This window comes from Lissotriton helveticus, chromosome 11 (assembly GCF_964261635.1).
Source record: "Lissotriton helveticus chromosome 11, aLisHel1.1, whole genome shotgun sequence".
Lineage (NCBI taxonomy): Eukaryota > Metazoa > Chordata > Amphibia > Caudata > Salamandridae > Lissotriton > Lissotriton helveticus.
The window spans coordinates 653,244,563-653,258,094 of record NC_136072.1 but is presented as its reverse complement, the minus strand read 5'-3'; positions in this window follow the sequence as shown (position 1 = coordinate 653,258,094).

Sequence of the window (13,532 nt, the reverse complement as noted above, 5' to 3'; positions counted from 1 at the left end):
ACATAGCCGTACACATTGGTATCTGTAGAATATTAAATAATAATACACTTCATAAACAACTTTTTAGCAACTTTCCTTGAACTCAGCTCCAATCTACGTCAGTGGAAATTGAATGGTTGGCATAATAAGTAGACTTCATTGTAATTCTTGTGAGATTGGGTGGACTCATGCATTCCCTGGAGGGATCTAAGTTCTAGGTTCACCCCATGGCACAAAATTTGAATTACAGCAGGCCTGATAGCCTTTTATACTCTGAGGCCTATAAAATAAATACCACTTAGGGGATAACATTAAATATCTACTGTTCACATTTTATTTTATGAGGTGTAGTAGTCATGGAATACGACTGTGAAAATACTCAGTGCTAGTCTAACAAAAGTAATTTGTTCCATAAAGTTAGTACTTAGACCCTTATTACGATGTCGCCACCGTTGCAGAATCGGGAACGACTTACCTCCTGTCGGCAGTCCCTATCCCAGCATTACGATGCAACTGCACATGGTACTACTTATAAATTCCCTTTGTGAATACCAAAAGTTGTAAAGTTAGACTTTTGTCTCAGTTTAGCTTTGCGAATTGGCCCTCAGTTTAGACCTGAATTCTAACTTTAGGCCAGAGGTTTAAGTTTAGACCTGAATCCTAAGTTTAGACCTAAAGTCTAACTTTAGACCTGAAGTCTAATTTTACAACTGAAGTCTAATTTTAGACCTATACCTTTGTGTTTTCTGTAATGCAGATATCCTGATGAGGCAGAAAGATCATAAGCAGCAGGGGCAACAGGACGACAACTAAGGCTTGATGTGCTAGAAACTGGCTTTAGAGGAGAGTTTAGAGCAGAGCCATACATGTGATGGTACTTGGCATCCAGGTTCTCAGGCTCAGTTCTGCGAACAGAGGGTGGCAGGGAGCTAAATGTCTTCTCAGCCCAATGAGTGTTGTGCACTTGTTAGTGTCCAAAGAGAGGGACTAGAAAAGCTTCACCCTGAGCTGTGCTGATGTGCCCCAGTGAACATTCTTGAACAAGGAGTAAAACGCCATCATATAGGGGCCTCTGTGTTCTTTAATATTAGTTGGGTAAGTGTTGTCTCCATGGGGATACTCTAAGTCACTCAATTTCACCTCAAACCCCATAACAGACTAAGCAGGTCAATTGTGGGCCCTTTACCCAACATTGTAAAATAACTGAAAGGGAAAACACAGCAGAAAACTGCCAGAGTCCAAACTTCAAACATCATGGTAAATAATTAGCACCTTCACAAAGTGTCTGCCAAATAGGCCACATGCTCCCTTTATGATGCTTTTATACTGCTGGTTTTATGGCACTTGATGGCATCTAATTACAGTTTTATGGGAAGGCTGAATCGGGCCCGCCAATAGCCCCCAGAGAACCAGGCTGAAGAAAAGTCTGCCCGTGTTATCCAAGTCATAGTTTCAAGACAAATGTCTGTTTGTAAAAAACACTTCTCTTCCCTTTCAATGTTTGATTGATCATCCGTTCACCACTAATTAGGGTTGAACAGTGATAAATCTTTTGAGACAATATCTCTGAAATAGGTTTACAAATGATATCCCTTGTAGGCTACTTTCTACTTATTTCAAGCTTTATCGCCCAAACCTCCAAGGGTACATTGGTTCTCCCCACTCCTTTTGATACACAGTAGTAGAAATAGCATTTGTTGACACACTACATCAGACCCTCTTGCATTGTGATTGGGGTTTCCAGGCATTTTTGCTCTTGAACCATTTATCTCTTGCCAAATACAATGAAGTCACCGAGGCAGTCAATGATCTTATGCAATTTTATGTTTTGAGTCTCATTGGAACATCCTCTACAAATCGTAGAAGCTCTGTACGTAGCTCAATGCTGCCTTTCCTTAGTCAGATTTGTTCATTCAGATCTGACAGAACACTCTTTAGAGATCCAGTGCTCCTGGTGAGGCTGTTGAGGGCATTGCCCACTTAGGACATAGTGTCCTGGCTCGGTATGATGAGCTTGTTGAAGGTGCGATAGCCAATGAACATTACACTTCATTGTTCCTCTTTTGGGCTACAAGGATTGGTGATGTATAGGTGGGACTTCTGGGTGTTTGATTCTACCACTTTTCGAGAACCTCAAGACTGAACAGGTCATTTAAAGTCAGAATTAAGTGAGCACTGAGTGGTCATTCGTGCATGGAGAAATGCACCACTCTTGACGGTGCATCCTCCTGGGGGTTGCCTTCAAGTGATCTGAGACACTGGCCATTACCAGACATTGTCATACCTTCAGCCATGCCTCGAGATGCCCTGTAAGGAAAAGAGAGAAAATCCTCCTTTATCTGCATGGCAAGCGGCGGTCCATGCAGGTAAGCGTGGTGAGACGGGGCGGGAGGGCGGCAAGTCGACAGACGATGGATTAGGTAAAATTAGATAAATAAATCCTATTGTCGTATGTCAGCTTCCCCCCCGCCCGCCCCGCGCTTATCCTCACAGACCACCACTGATGGCAACGACTGTCAGTGGGAACAAGGAGTCCCAGAGAAAAGGAGGTTTTACAGTCTGGAGGAGAAAAGAAAGGTCCCTTTCATCCCTCATCTCCCTCATCTTTTCCGAAGACTACACTGAGGTCAGCAGGTAACCTGAACTGCTGAGGATCCCCACGCCCTTCCAGTATTCCACAAGGTCACTTGACCCTATGACTCCAGCACTTAATCTGAAGCAAGCACCTAGTAATCCTTCTCTGTGCACATACATTAGATCCAGACGCTGCTCCGTATAGTTCCAACAAATGCTAGTCAATAAAACATGCATCTTCCTCGCCCTCTACAGAACCTCTCACATTTATTTATATTTAGGCTGTCATTAAATGAAAAGGTCCCACTTGGCTGTGACTCATATCTTTTTTGTGCTGGACCGTTACACGCAAAAATGCATCCATAAAACACATACATTTCAGGTGGCACTATTTTCTGGACAGTAACATTTTGACTTAACGTACTTAAAATGTCATACACTACGAATAAAACATGTAGGTAATGACTATACGTACCATGAAGGTTTGGTGAACATAAAAAATAATCTCTGATACTTTTATATCATTTAGATATTAGGAAAGTGCAAAAATGTTATTCAAAATGTGTTTTAAGTAAAACTCTGATGGTGGCATATTTCTAGCAAGCAGCTAAAGCAAGCAGACAATGTGAAGCAGGCCGTATGGTTGGATATTTGATGCCAAGCTCATGTTTGCCTTCTTTGGATCGCCTTAACTAAATCAGCTCATTAGCTGAGTATCAGCAGAAAAGAAAGAAACTAAATACATTTATAACATAGCGTAAGGGGTGTTATTCGTGCTGTAGACACCTGAAAGTTTAAGTATTCATGTTATTATGATGTTATGAAAACATATGGGAAGGTTCTAAAGTAACCTAAGTGAAGTGTATATCATATTTATATGAGTATGTTAGTCAACTGTACCGCCTAGGCAGGGTTTTATATACTGCGCTTGTGGTTCTAATGTTCACGTGGTGCTGTTTAGCACCATTTTTATAGTCTGGCTTGACCGTGTAATGTCGTCAGACATTGTAGAGGGGCTTTGGCTCCAGCTACATGTTGGGAACCAGGGATACATTTTTTGATTGGGCAGAAGTTGTGTGTCTCAACAAGCAAGTGTTTGTCCTCTACACAGCTGTGATCATTTTGTTTATTTATCCAGCTCCCTCAGCTTCAACTTTCAGGGGCACAAACATGACATTGTAATGCTATTGAAGTGTCTTAGGTAACTAGATGGTTTATGATGTTTTTATCTGGTAGCAGCATAGACTGGAGGAGGGCACCTATATGGATGTTTGGTGCAATTGCCACCAGACCTTTTAACCTACACCAACATTTTTCTAGATTTCTTTGCTTCCACACAAACACACATCCATTCCTGTACGATTTACAGGTAATGCTTCACATTACCATACAAGTTTCCTTTAAAGCCAGACCTATTGGCATTTCCAAAGCTTGTCAATATCAGATGGTGTGTTATGCTGCTCCATTTCCCTGTGCGGCCAGTTCTATTTTGCCAGTTTCAGCTCACCTGTTTCTTTATTACCATCTGTGATCTTACCCAGCATCCCTTCTAATTCTCCCCATGTCGTGTTCATGTTAGGAACTGATGCTTAATCAGGTAGTACCTGGGTTAATTTAGAGTGTGGCAGTGAAGACTCAGCTCTGGAATAGCTTACAGATTTTCCCCTGATCATTCACCAGTTTCCAACAAATTCGAATAATCCCGCAGCCACTAGTCTATGCAGTGATGCTTGAACGGTGGTGCCAGCCAATTGTCTCAGTTTGAAATTACCAGGGTTTCAAAAAAATGTACACTACCAACGATAGAGAGCAACAAGAGAAACAGATGCCTTCAGTAAGAGAGTGTGGAGAAAAGGCTTCTTCCAAGAATTATGCAACAATGTGGCCCATTTTAGAACACATTTTCTAATGTGAGTGTTACATATGGCCAAATGTGGTAGGGTGTGCTCATTAACCGTGAGCACATTTTTAATGAAAATCTCAACTTAATGATAATTCTAAGAAATAATTAGAAATCTGTTCTTGTTAACATCAAAGCTTCCACAGAGCTCTGCTTTTGATAATATCCAGACACATCTACAGCTCCATTTTGCTGCCAACTAGCTTCGTCCATGAATCAATTCCCCAGAAAGGCTTATTTATACAAATTCCATTGTTGGTAAACCACAGACTCAGTCATTATTCAGCTCATTTTAAGATAGTAACTCCACTTGTTGGCCTCCTGAATTTTGTTTTACACGACCGTAAAAAGTTCAAAATGTTGCTATTCAAACTCTTTTCAGTCACCACAGATATGTTCCTATCTCGCAGCTCCATCACCAAGCTGGCTTAAGACTGCCACAAATATGTATATGCTACTTATTCTGTTTTTTAAAGCCATAAATAGACACGCCCAAACAACCTTGTCACAATCCGTGCATGCCAGTGCATTCCAACACATAACGGCATCAGGACAGGGGGAAAGTATAGGAATGTGCCGTATTGGATAAATATGATGCATTCCTGCCCTTTCCTTGTGACGCAGGGCAGCACAGCAAGGTAACTTGCTGCTCCGCCATGTGCAATAAATCTTGTAAATATGCCCCTAAATCACTAGAATGGAGAGTGCTCCCTGCTAAAACCTGATCAGTTCAATTTCTTGTTAAATTCCATACTGCTCTGACGGACTACCCCTTCTCCCAGGAATCATCTTACTTTGCACAGATAGACCTCTTGTAATAAATCTGTATATGTCTGTTTCAGTGGCGTAACAAAACTTGAGGGGGCCCCCCTGCAAGGTACATCCAGGGGGCCCCCCTCACGCCAGTCCCTGTCAGGAGCTCTCAGGCCAGAGTCCCGCCACCCAGGACTGTGCCGGAGGGGGTCCCCTGGAGCTTGGGGTTCCCTGCACCGAGGGGTCTGTGGGGGCTATCATTACGCCACTGATATGGGTGCAACTTTGGTACCATGTGTAGAACAGAAGCCAGCTTGAGATGAGTAGAGGAAGTTACTTCTGTTAAGGTGAATCATTGTCAATAAACTTCCTTTTCTAGAACTTTTGTAGCCAACAGAAGCAAGATAGATGGGAAGTGAGCATGATGAGTTCCTTGAAAGGCATTTCAAGCAGCAGAACAACAAGGGCTTGTTTCCATTTTTAAGGTCCTAAGGCAGAACTTAATGCTAATTGTATAAAGTGTTGCGTTTGCTGGACGCAACGCAGTGCAAAAGATAGAGCTCCCTTCTGGCAGAACCAATTCCCAAGCTGAAAACTCAAAAAAGTTCCCCCAAGATGGCCACCATTACCCATGATCCACCATAAAAGGGAGGAAAACATACAAATCACTTCCTGTAACATACCACGCCACATGAGACAAGAAAGACAGGAAACAGTCAACCGCCAAGCCCGGGTGGGAGGGCGGGCCTCAGGACTGCATCTAGGAAGACCAGGAATCGGAGTAATGAAGATTACTGGTAAGTAACCGGGGTATTATAGTGAACAAAGATCTCGTGCCTGGTTACAAGGTTCCTACTGATAGCTGCCACAATACTGTCTGTAAGATGCAAAATGTGAGCCAGGCAAGGGTCAAGGGCGTCTTGCTCCAGTAATCAAGATGGTGGTTTCTACAAAGAGTTGTATTTTCCGCGATGGACAGTGAGTTTAAAGAAGACAACGCAGACACTGAGCTCAGAGCAGGCAGAGCTAAACATGAAAGCTAAGAAAGAGCTGTCCATGGGTTTTTATTCTACAGAACAATGTACATAATTCAATTCTGCAAAGGTGACGAGAAACAAAACGCTCCTGCATAAACCGGAGCAGATTTTTGTTAATGGTATTATTTACTTATAAACAATTAGTTTGAAAAGACCACATTTGAAAAGATATACACTTAATAATTTTACTGAAAATACTAAAAAGAAAGATGGAAGCATTCCTTTTTTAAACCAATACCCTATGGAGAGAACGTGTAGAGATAATAAAACAGGTGTTAAATCAAACCAGAGAACTTTATTTGCTTAGTGGCGTAATAACGAAAATGTGAGGCAATTCCAAATCTAATGTAATGGGGTGTTGGTGTGTACATGGATGACAAGTATAATGTCATGGAAATGTCAACTCTATTTCTGCATACTTTTAAATAGAAACTGCGGGCTCCATCAGTGCCTAGCAGGGAGTCCTGGCAGGCTAGAAGCCTGTCTCATTTGTCTGTGAGTCAAAATGGCCATTGCCATTTAGTGATATAAAACCACCCCAAACAAATACATTGGGTGTTCTGTTGATTGAAGGAAGGCATGGTCGGCAATTTGTAATGGCATCCAAATAATGACAAGAATGGATTGCATGACTTAAACTGAGTAGAAAAAAACGGCAAATGCTATGTTCAATTTCAATGCTATCTAAATCAGTAACTGATTTTATGTGTGCAAGTCGGTGTGAAAATTCAGAGTGAACTTAGAAATGTGTTTTTCAAGGTGGTTATGAAATATATTTGTCTAACGTTTTTAATTTTTTAAGTGTACGCTTACAGGCACTCTTCACCAATACAGATTAAAATTGCTGATAAATAAAAAAACTTCTTTAAAGTAATGGCAAAGCCAATAAGTCAGACATGCATTTTCAGTTCTAGGCAAACCTATTGCCTTTGCCTTTCCTTGATATTTTACTGGAGGATGGCTAGAGGGCCTCGGCCAGTGCTTAATATGAGCTGGTGGTCAGCTGCCACATGGTGACATTGTTTCTGAAATGTAAAGATGAGCAGAACAACAGTTGATTATTAATTATGAATATACATTAAAAACAACTAATACCTGACGCCCAAGCCATTCTTATAGCTTTAGGGGCCTCAAACATTTTGAATTGTCACACTTGTAGCGGTGTGATGGTTAGTAGTTGTGTAAGTACTGCTTTTGGCAGTGCTGTCAGTGGCAATGTGTGGTGCAAGCTGCGGTGGTCTCTTGACAAGGGCCCTTGCAATTATGTTTTATACAAATTAAGCAGTGCTCGGGATAGCATGGGGTCTTGCTGCAGGCAAGGCTGGCCTTCTCCACTGGATCACCTGCACATCGAGACAGGTCATGTGGGTGGACGTGCCGGAGGAGTGGTGGCCTGTCACAGACCTGTAACAGAACCACCACTGTTAACTACAGAATTCTCTGACCCAATACTTGCCCTTGAGAGGTTTGAGAGTGCTATTGGTAGTGTGTGATTGATGGTTGGTTAGGGGTGGGAGAGTGCTGTCAATATCGTGATTGCTACTCTTTTGGGGTTTGAGAATGGTTCTGATATTGAGTCTGAAGGGGTTGGTTAGGGGTGGGAGAGTGCTGTCAATATCGTGATTGCTACTCTTTTGGGGTTTGAGAATGGTTCTGATATTGAGACTGAAGGGTGTGAGCGTTATCATTTTTATGTGACTGCTAATCTGTGAGGGGCCTGAGTTCTGTTGGTACTTTGTGACATTTAGCCTGTGAGGGTGCGAGAGTGCTCTGGGCAGTATGTGACAACCTCTCTGTGATAGGTGCGAAAGTGCTTCCATTTGACTACTTTGTGAGTGGTGTGTGAGTGCTGTTGGTAGTGTGAGACTGCTATTCAGTGAGGGGTGTGAGAGTTGTTAGGAGTGTATGGCTGCTAGCTTTTGAAGCGTGTGAAAGTGAGCAGTGTTGGATGGAAAGTCTGTGAAGAGTATTCGAGCTTTTCCAATGGTGTGTGAAAGCTAGTGTGTGAGGGGTGTAAGTGCTTCCATTAGTGTGTGACCTCCTGTCTGTGATGGGTGTGAGCGTACTGTTGGCAGAGTGAGACTGCTTCTCTGTGAAAGCTGTGAAAGTGTTGTTGAGAGTGTATGACAGATTAGAGGGTGAGCGAGTGGCAGTCTTTGGGTGTTTCCATCGTACTGTTTGGAACGTGACTGCCACTCTTTAGAGTATGTAAGTAGTGTTGGAAGTTGAAACTGCTAGTCTGTGAATGGCGTGCATGTTATCAGTAGTGTGAGATTGCAGGGATGAAACGTGGAGACCATTTCAAACCTGCCATGTTAACCTACACCGGCTCCAAGAAGATTAAAATGATCATACTCGCTCACATGACACAGTCTAATTGTAAACGGAGCCCACGCCGCAGACTTGCAGGCCCCAGGGACAGGTGTGGGACGGATTTGACTGATCCCAACCTGTGGCAAACAGTATCCGCACCTTTGAATTTTCACAGGCTTGACCTGCGATTCCCATTGTTTATCCACGGGCTGACGGGATTGCCTGGGTGCCCAGAAGGGGCGGTCGGGGCGGGGGTTAGGTACAGAGGCAACCTGCTGGAATTAACTCTGCAGCTGCTCCCTGGACGCCCCTGACGGATGCTGCATTGCAGCCCTCCTTGCCAGCCCGGTGACAGTCTCCTTACTATTTTTTACCACCCACTGATCCCCACACATGCCACCTCAATAGGCAGAGGGGGAGTTATGTTGATGTGGACTCCGGTTCAAAAGTCGACTCGTCAGTCGGGTCAACAAGCAAATGCACGAGATATTATAAAGGTGCAAGGTTCATACTTACAAAAGCTCTTGCAGGCAAAGTCGTTAGCCAAGCCAGCCAGAAGTGGACACATGGACAGTTATTCTCCATTTTCGGACAAAAGACGCTGAGACATTTTATGCGCACAGTGGCCTGCGCACCATAAGAGCCTGCCTCAGACTAGAGGCCATTTAGTTAATTAAGAGGCCCGGCGTGCGCCGCCGTCGTGCACACCATTTTATTAGTGAGGGGGCCCCTGGAGCACGGCCCGCCCCCCCCCCCCCCGCAACATGGCCCGGGGACTGCAGGGGCTCCTGTGTTACTTTCTTGGCCGTGCACGTACAATTTAATTACTAGGCCGTTCGCACACCATGACCCGTGCTCACCATTTAATTCCTCCGCTGAGTGAGGGGGTCACTGGAGCGAGGGGGCCCTTGAACTGAAGCACGGACCCGAGGCCCCCCCGCAACGCGGGGGCTGCGGGGGCCTGTGTTACACCCCTGGTCTGTTTGTGTTGCTCTGGTGCGAATGTTCAATGTAGTTCAATATAATTATGCAGGCCCAGGATTCAGATATACACACTGCAGTAATGCATATATTTTTGGCAAGACTAGAGACTTTTATTTTCCTTTCACTCTTTTCTTCAGTTCTAAACGAAGCAAGAAACAATAAGAAAACTTCATTTAATTAAAGGCAATCAACTGTATTGTGAGAAAAATATCCAATGAGATACTGTCTTATTCTATCAAGCAGTGCTTTCAGCACCCTTTGATGCTCCCACTGTGCTTTTTCTGTTTGTGTTTCACCACCAATCATGCACCTTCAGTTCCTTCCGGGTATCTAGCATTTGTTCTCAGCAGTGGCAAATTATGATGCTGTTTTCCTAACAGCTGTGTTGCCTACAGCTTTGTTTTATTTAGTTCTTTCATCTTCCTTGTGTATATCTGCTACATTTCTTCTGCAATGGCAGGTAATTAAGCGAGCTATCTCCGAATATGTGCCAGATAAATTTTAGTTAGGTGGTGACATGAGGTCAGTGCTCAATTTGAGCAGGTGGTTGCTGGTGGCGCAGACCTACTCATTTTTCGGGATCAGTACTTATTTCCCAACAAACATTTACCGAGACCAAGAGAGGGAAAAAGCCACTGGGAAAGGAGGAGGAAGAGAAAGACGGAATAATGGTCCCAAAAGGACAAAGCAGGAAACTGCAAGAGTGAGATAAAGGGGCAGGGAGTATCTGGTAGTGGATTAAAGCGGTATGGGGTGGAATCAAGACTTCAGAGCCTTAGTATTCGGTACACCGATATTCAGTAGCACTGGCCGCTTGCTTCTCTGCAGAGATTTGGGCCACTGCTCTCTTTATTTTACACAGGAACCACTGCATGAAATATAGAAAACAGATACCTGAAAGCATATGTAAAGCTTTTCACAGTGTTTGTGAGCATTTCCATTTCACAAGAGGGGTCATGTTCAGGTTCTTCACCGTAAGCAGCTCTGAGATCTTTGAGGAGTAGATGAAAAGTTTACATTGAGACAAATTAAATAATGGTAATTTCTAGCAGTGTGGTTCCGATAGGTACCCTGATGCACTCGAGGCAAAACTCTCTTGATTAAGGAGATCATTTGAATCCTCAGTATATGATAATGTTTAAGTATTTATGGATTTATCCAGACTCAGTTAGTGGCTTATACTGTACACAAGGCAATAACCTTTTGTGAGAATTTCATGTCAAATAAGTAACTACAGCCTATGTTGTTATTTTATTGACTCGATAGCGTGAAGCAGCCTCTGTGATTAAAATGGTGGTTAGACCACAAGATTGATTGGAATGGTAGAAGAATTTTCTTTTTTTCCTACTCTAAGTGCTGTCACATGGTGAACCTATTGCTGGTTTTCATTTCTCAACCGGAGGTAAATAATCTGTATTTTAGTATGTTTACACTCAGCAAGTATAGTCAACACTCTTGTTTTCTCCTTTGCAAGCTGCAAAATAGACAATGTTTAGTGTTTGGCCCTTTGGTGAATGGATATTGCCTCTGGAGTGTAGTACATCAACCTTCGGTGTGTGAAGAAAGGACACAAATTGACTCAGGAATGTCTCAATTTTGCATGGATATTGTCACGTGGTCAGGATAGGCCCGGTTATAACCACTTCCATTTACATGTTCACGTTTCTTAAGTTGTCTTCTCTTTTACACACAGTGACTTTAGACATACATTGCGTGTGTGACCATGAAAGATAAAATTTTCTGAATCTGCATTGCTTACATTTCCACTTCGAAGGCGCACTATCACAACACCTTGAACATTCAGTGCAAGGGAGGAGTCTCATGCCGCAAATGTAATTTATTTTATTTTCCGGTAGGTGATAACACTATCCAACAGGGGTTGTAACATGGCCACATGGGTGCAATTGTTATATGATTCTTAGGTATCAAGGACCCCCTGAGAAATAGATACAACAATTCCTAGGTCAGAGATAAAGCAACACATGAAATTTAACAACCTATGCAATTAATTCTGAGTAGTCATAGAGTAGGAAACATTCGAGAGGGAAAATATACAACTAACAGAATTTTTTTGATTCAATGGCAAGAGAAATGTATTAATCCAGTCATGAAAAATTAGTTATCTAATACAGTTAAAAAACATATCATAAATAATTAAAACAACATTTATGGAGTACAATAAAGCAAAAAAACACATTCAAATTTAAAAAGTGGCACAAATTGATTCTCTTTAAATTTGAATGTGTTTTTTTGCTTTATTGTACTCCATAAATGTTGTTTTAATTATTTCTGATATGTTTTTTAACTGTATTAGATAACTAATTTTTCATGACTGGATTAATAAATTTCTCTTGCCATTGAAACAAAAAAATTCTGTTAGTTGTATATTTTCCCTCTCGAATGTTTCCTACTCTATGACCACTCAGAATTATTTGCCTAGGTTGTTAAATTTCATGTGTTGCAATTGTTATATGTACAGAACCTCTTCCTTGTTTAGATAGAGGAGCACTCAGCTGACACTGTGAGGTGACTGCATGTCGGAATTCCCTGTTCTGCTGATTCCTGTGTACCAACACAAGGGATGTTCAATTCTACACCAAGACCGGCAGCTTGACAACACTTGCCCACAGGTAATTTAGAGTTAGACCACCGGCAGGGATTTGGCAGATTACTCAACCTAGGCAAGACCAGGTTAGGGAGTGCTAGGTAGGAGTACTCTATATACAGTACTTACATGCTGGCATATAGTCACAGTCTTAACACAATGATGGAAATATTAATCTTTTTCACTATTCTTGTAACGCTAATTACTCTAATCTCTTTCATTCTATTGATTATCGCAGCACACATATTTTATACAAGAATCACAAAGCTTCAATAAATATTGAAACACCTTGCTGAGGATTGCTTGTGTATTTCTTTGAATATGCATGAGAGGCCAAACAAAAGGGTTCTGAATCTTCTTCCATGATTTCCTTGGGAGATCTGGTTTGGCATGTTTTGAGATTGCCTGTACATTGGCTGTCCTGTAAGGTTAGAGGTCCGGATGGTGCACTGTGGGCTAGCAAGGAAACAGGCCAACATATCCTGAGGGTGTACATGGAATTAGTCTGGCACAAACCTGATGTTTATGTTGTCTGACAAACACACAGTTTAACCAGTAAAGTACAAGCCATACGACAAGATCTGCATTAAAATCCAGGCACAATTCTTTATAGGCTGCACCAACTTAATGGTAGATGGTAATTCCTGCCAACTGAAGGATTTCAGTGACAGGAAATAACATCAGTCATTTTTTGGAAACTGCAGCTTAGATGAGGCCATTTGCTCAAATATACATTGTTTCATATATAAGTGTTCTATGTGCCCAGTTAATCTGTTTGAGAATACACCCAGGGCTCTAGAAAATTATTTACCCATAAAGATTGTCCAGCAGGACTGTACACTACCATGCTTGATTTTCTCAGCCACATGTAGATTCTAAGATGATCAGTCACATTGGTCATGTTGCCACAATTTTACCTCCTCATGCATGGTCCACTACATTGTAAGAGCAGCTGATTGATTACCCAATCCTAATTTTTTCCATCTCAGATTTCTGGGGTCCTGAGTATTTACTGAGATTGCATAATGAACACATTAATTTCTCTAGCTGCCTATGTTGTATTCGGGTATTGGGGAGTTCCAGAAATGGATGAATCAGTAACGCCCGTGGTGGGAGTGCTGCCGGGTCGTGACGTGGGGCGGGGGTAGTAAACTACGGATTACGGCCAATTAGAGGTAAGTAAGCATATAAATAAATAAAACAAATTTCGTTGCGCGCGCTGCATGGGTGTACTTCCCATAGATCCCCTATTTGTAACCTAATAGATTATTGGTGATATCTGGGCTTTTGATCTTTGTTTTGAAAGTGACTGCCTGTGATGGGAGGCATGTAAACAGCACAGTAACCTTTGAAGCAGACAGTTTACACTCAACCGGGCTTATGTATA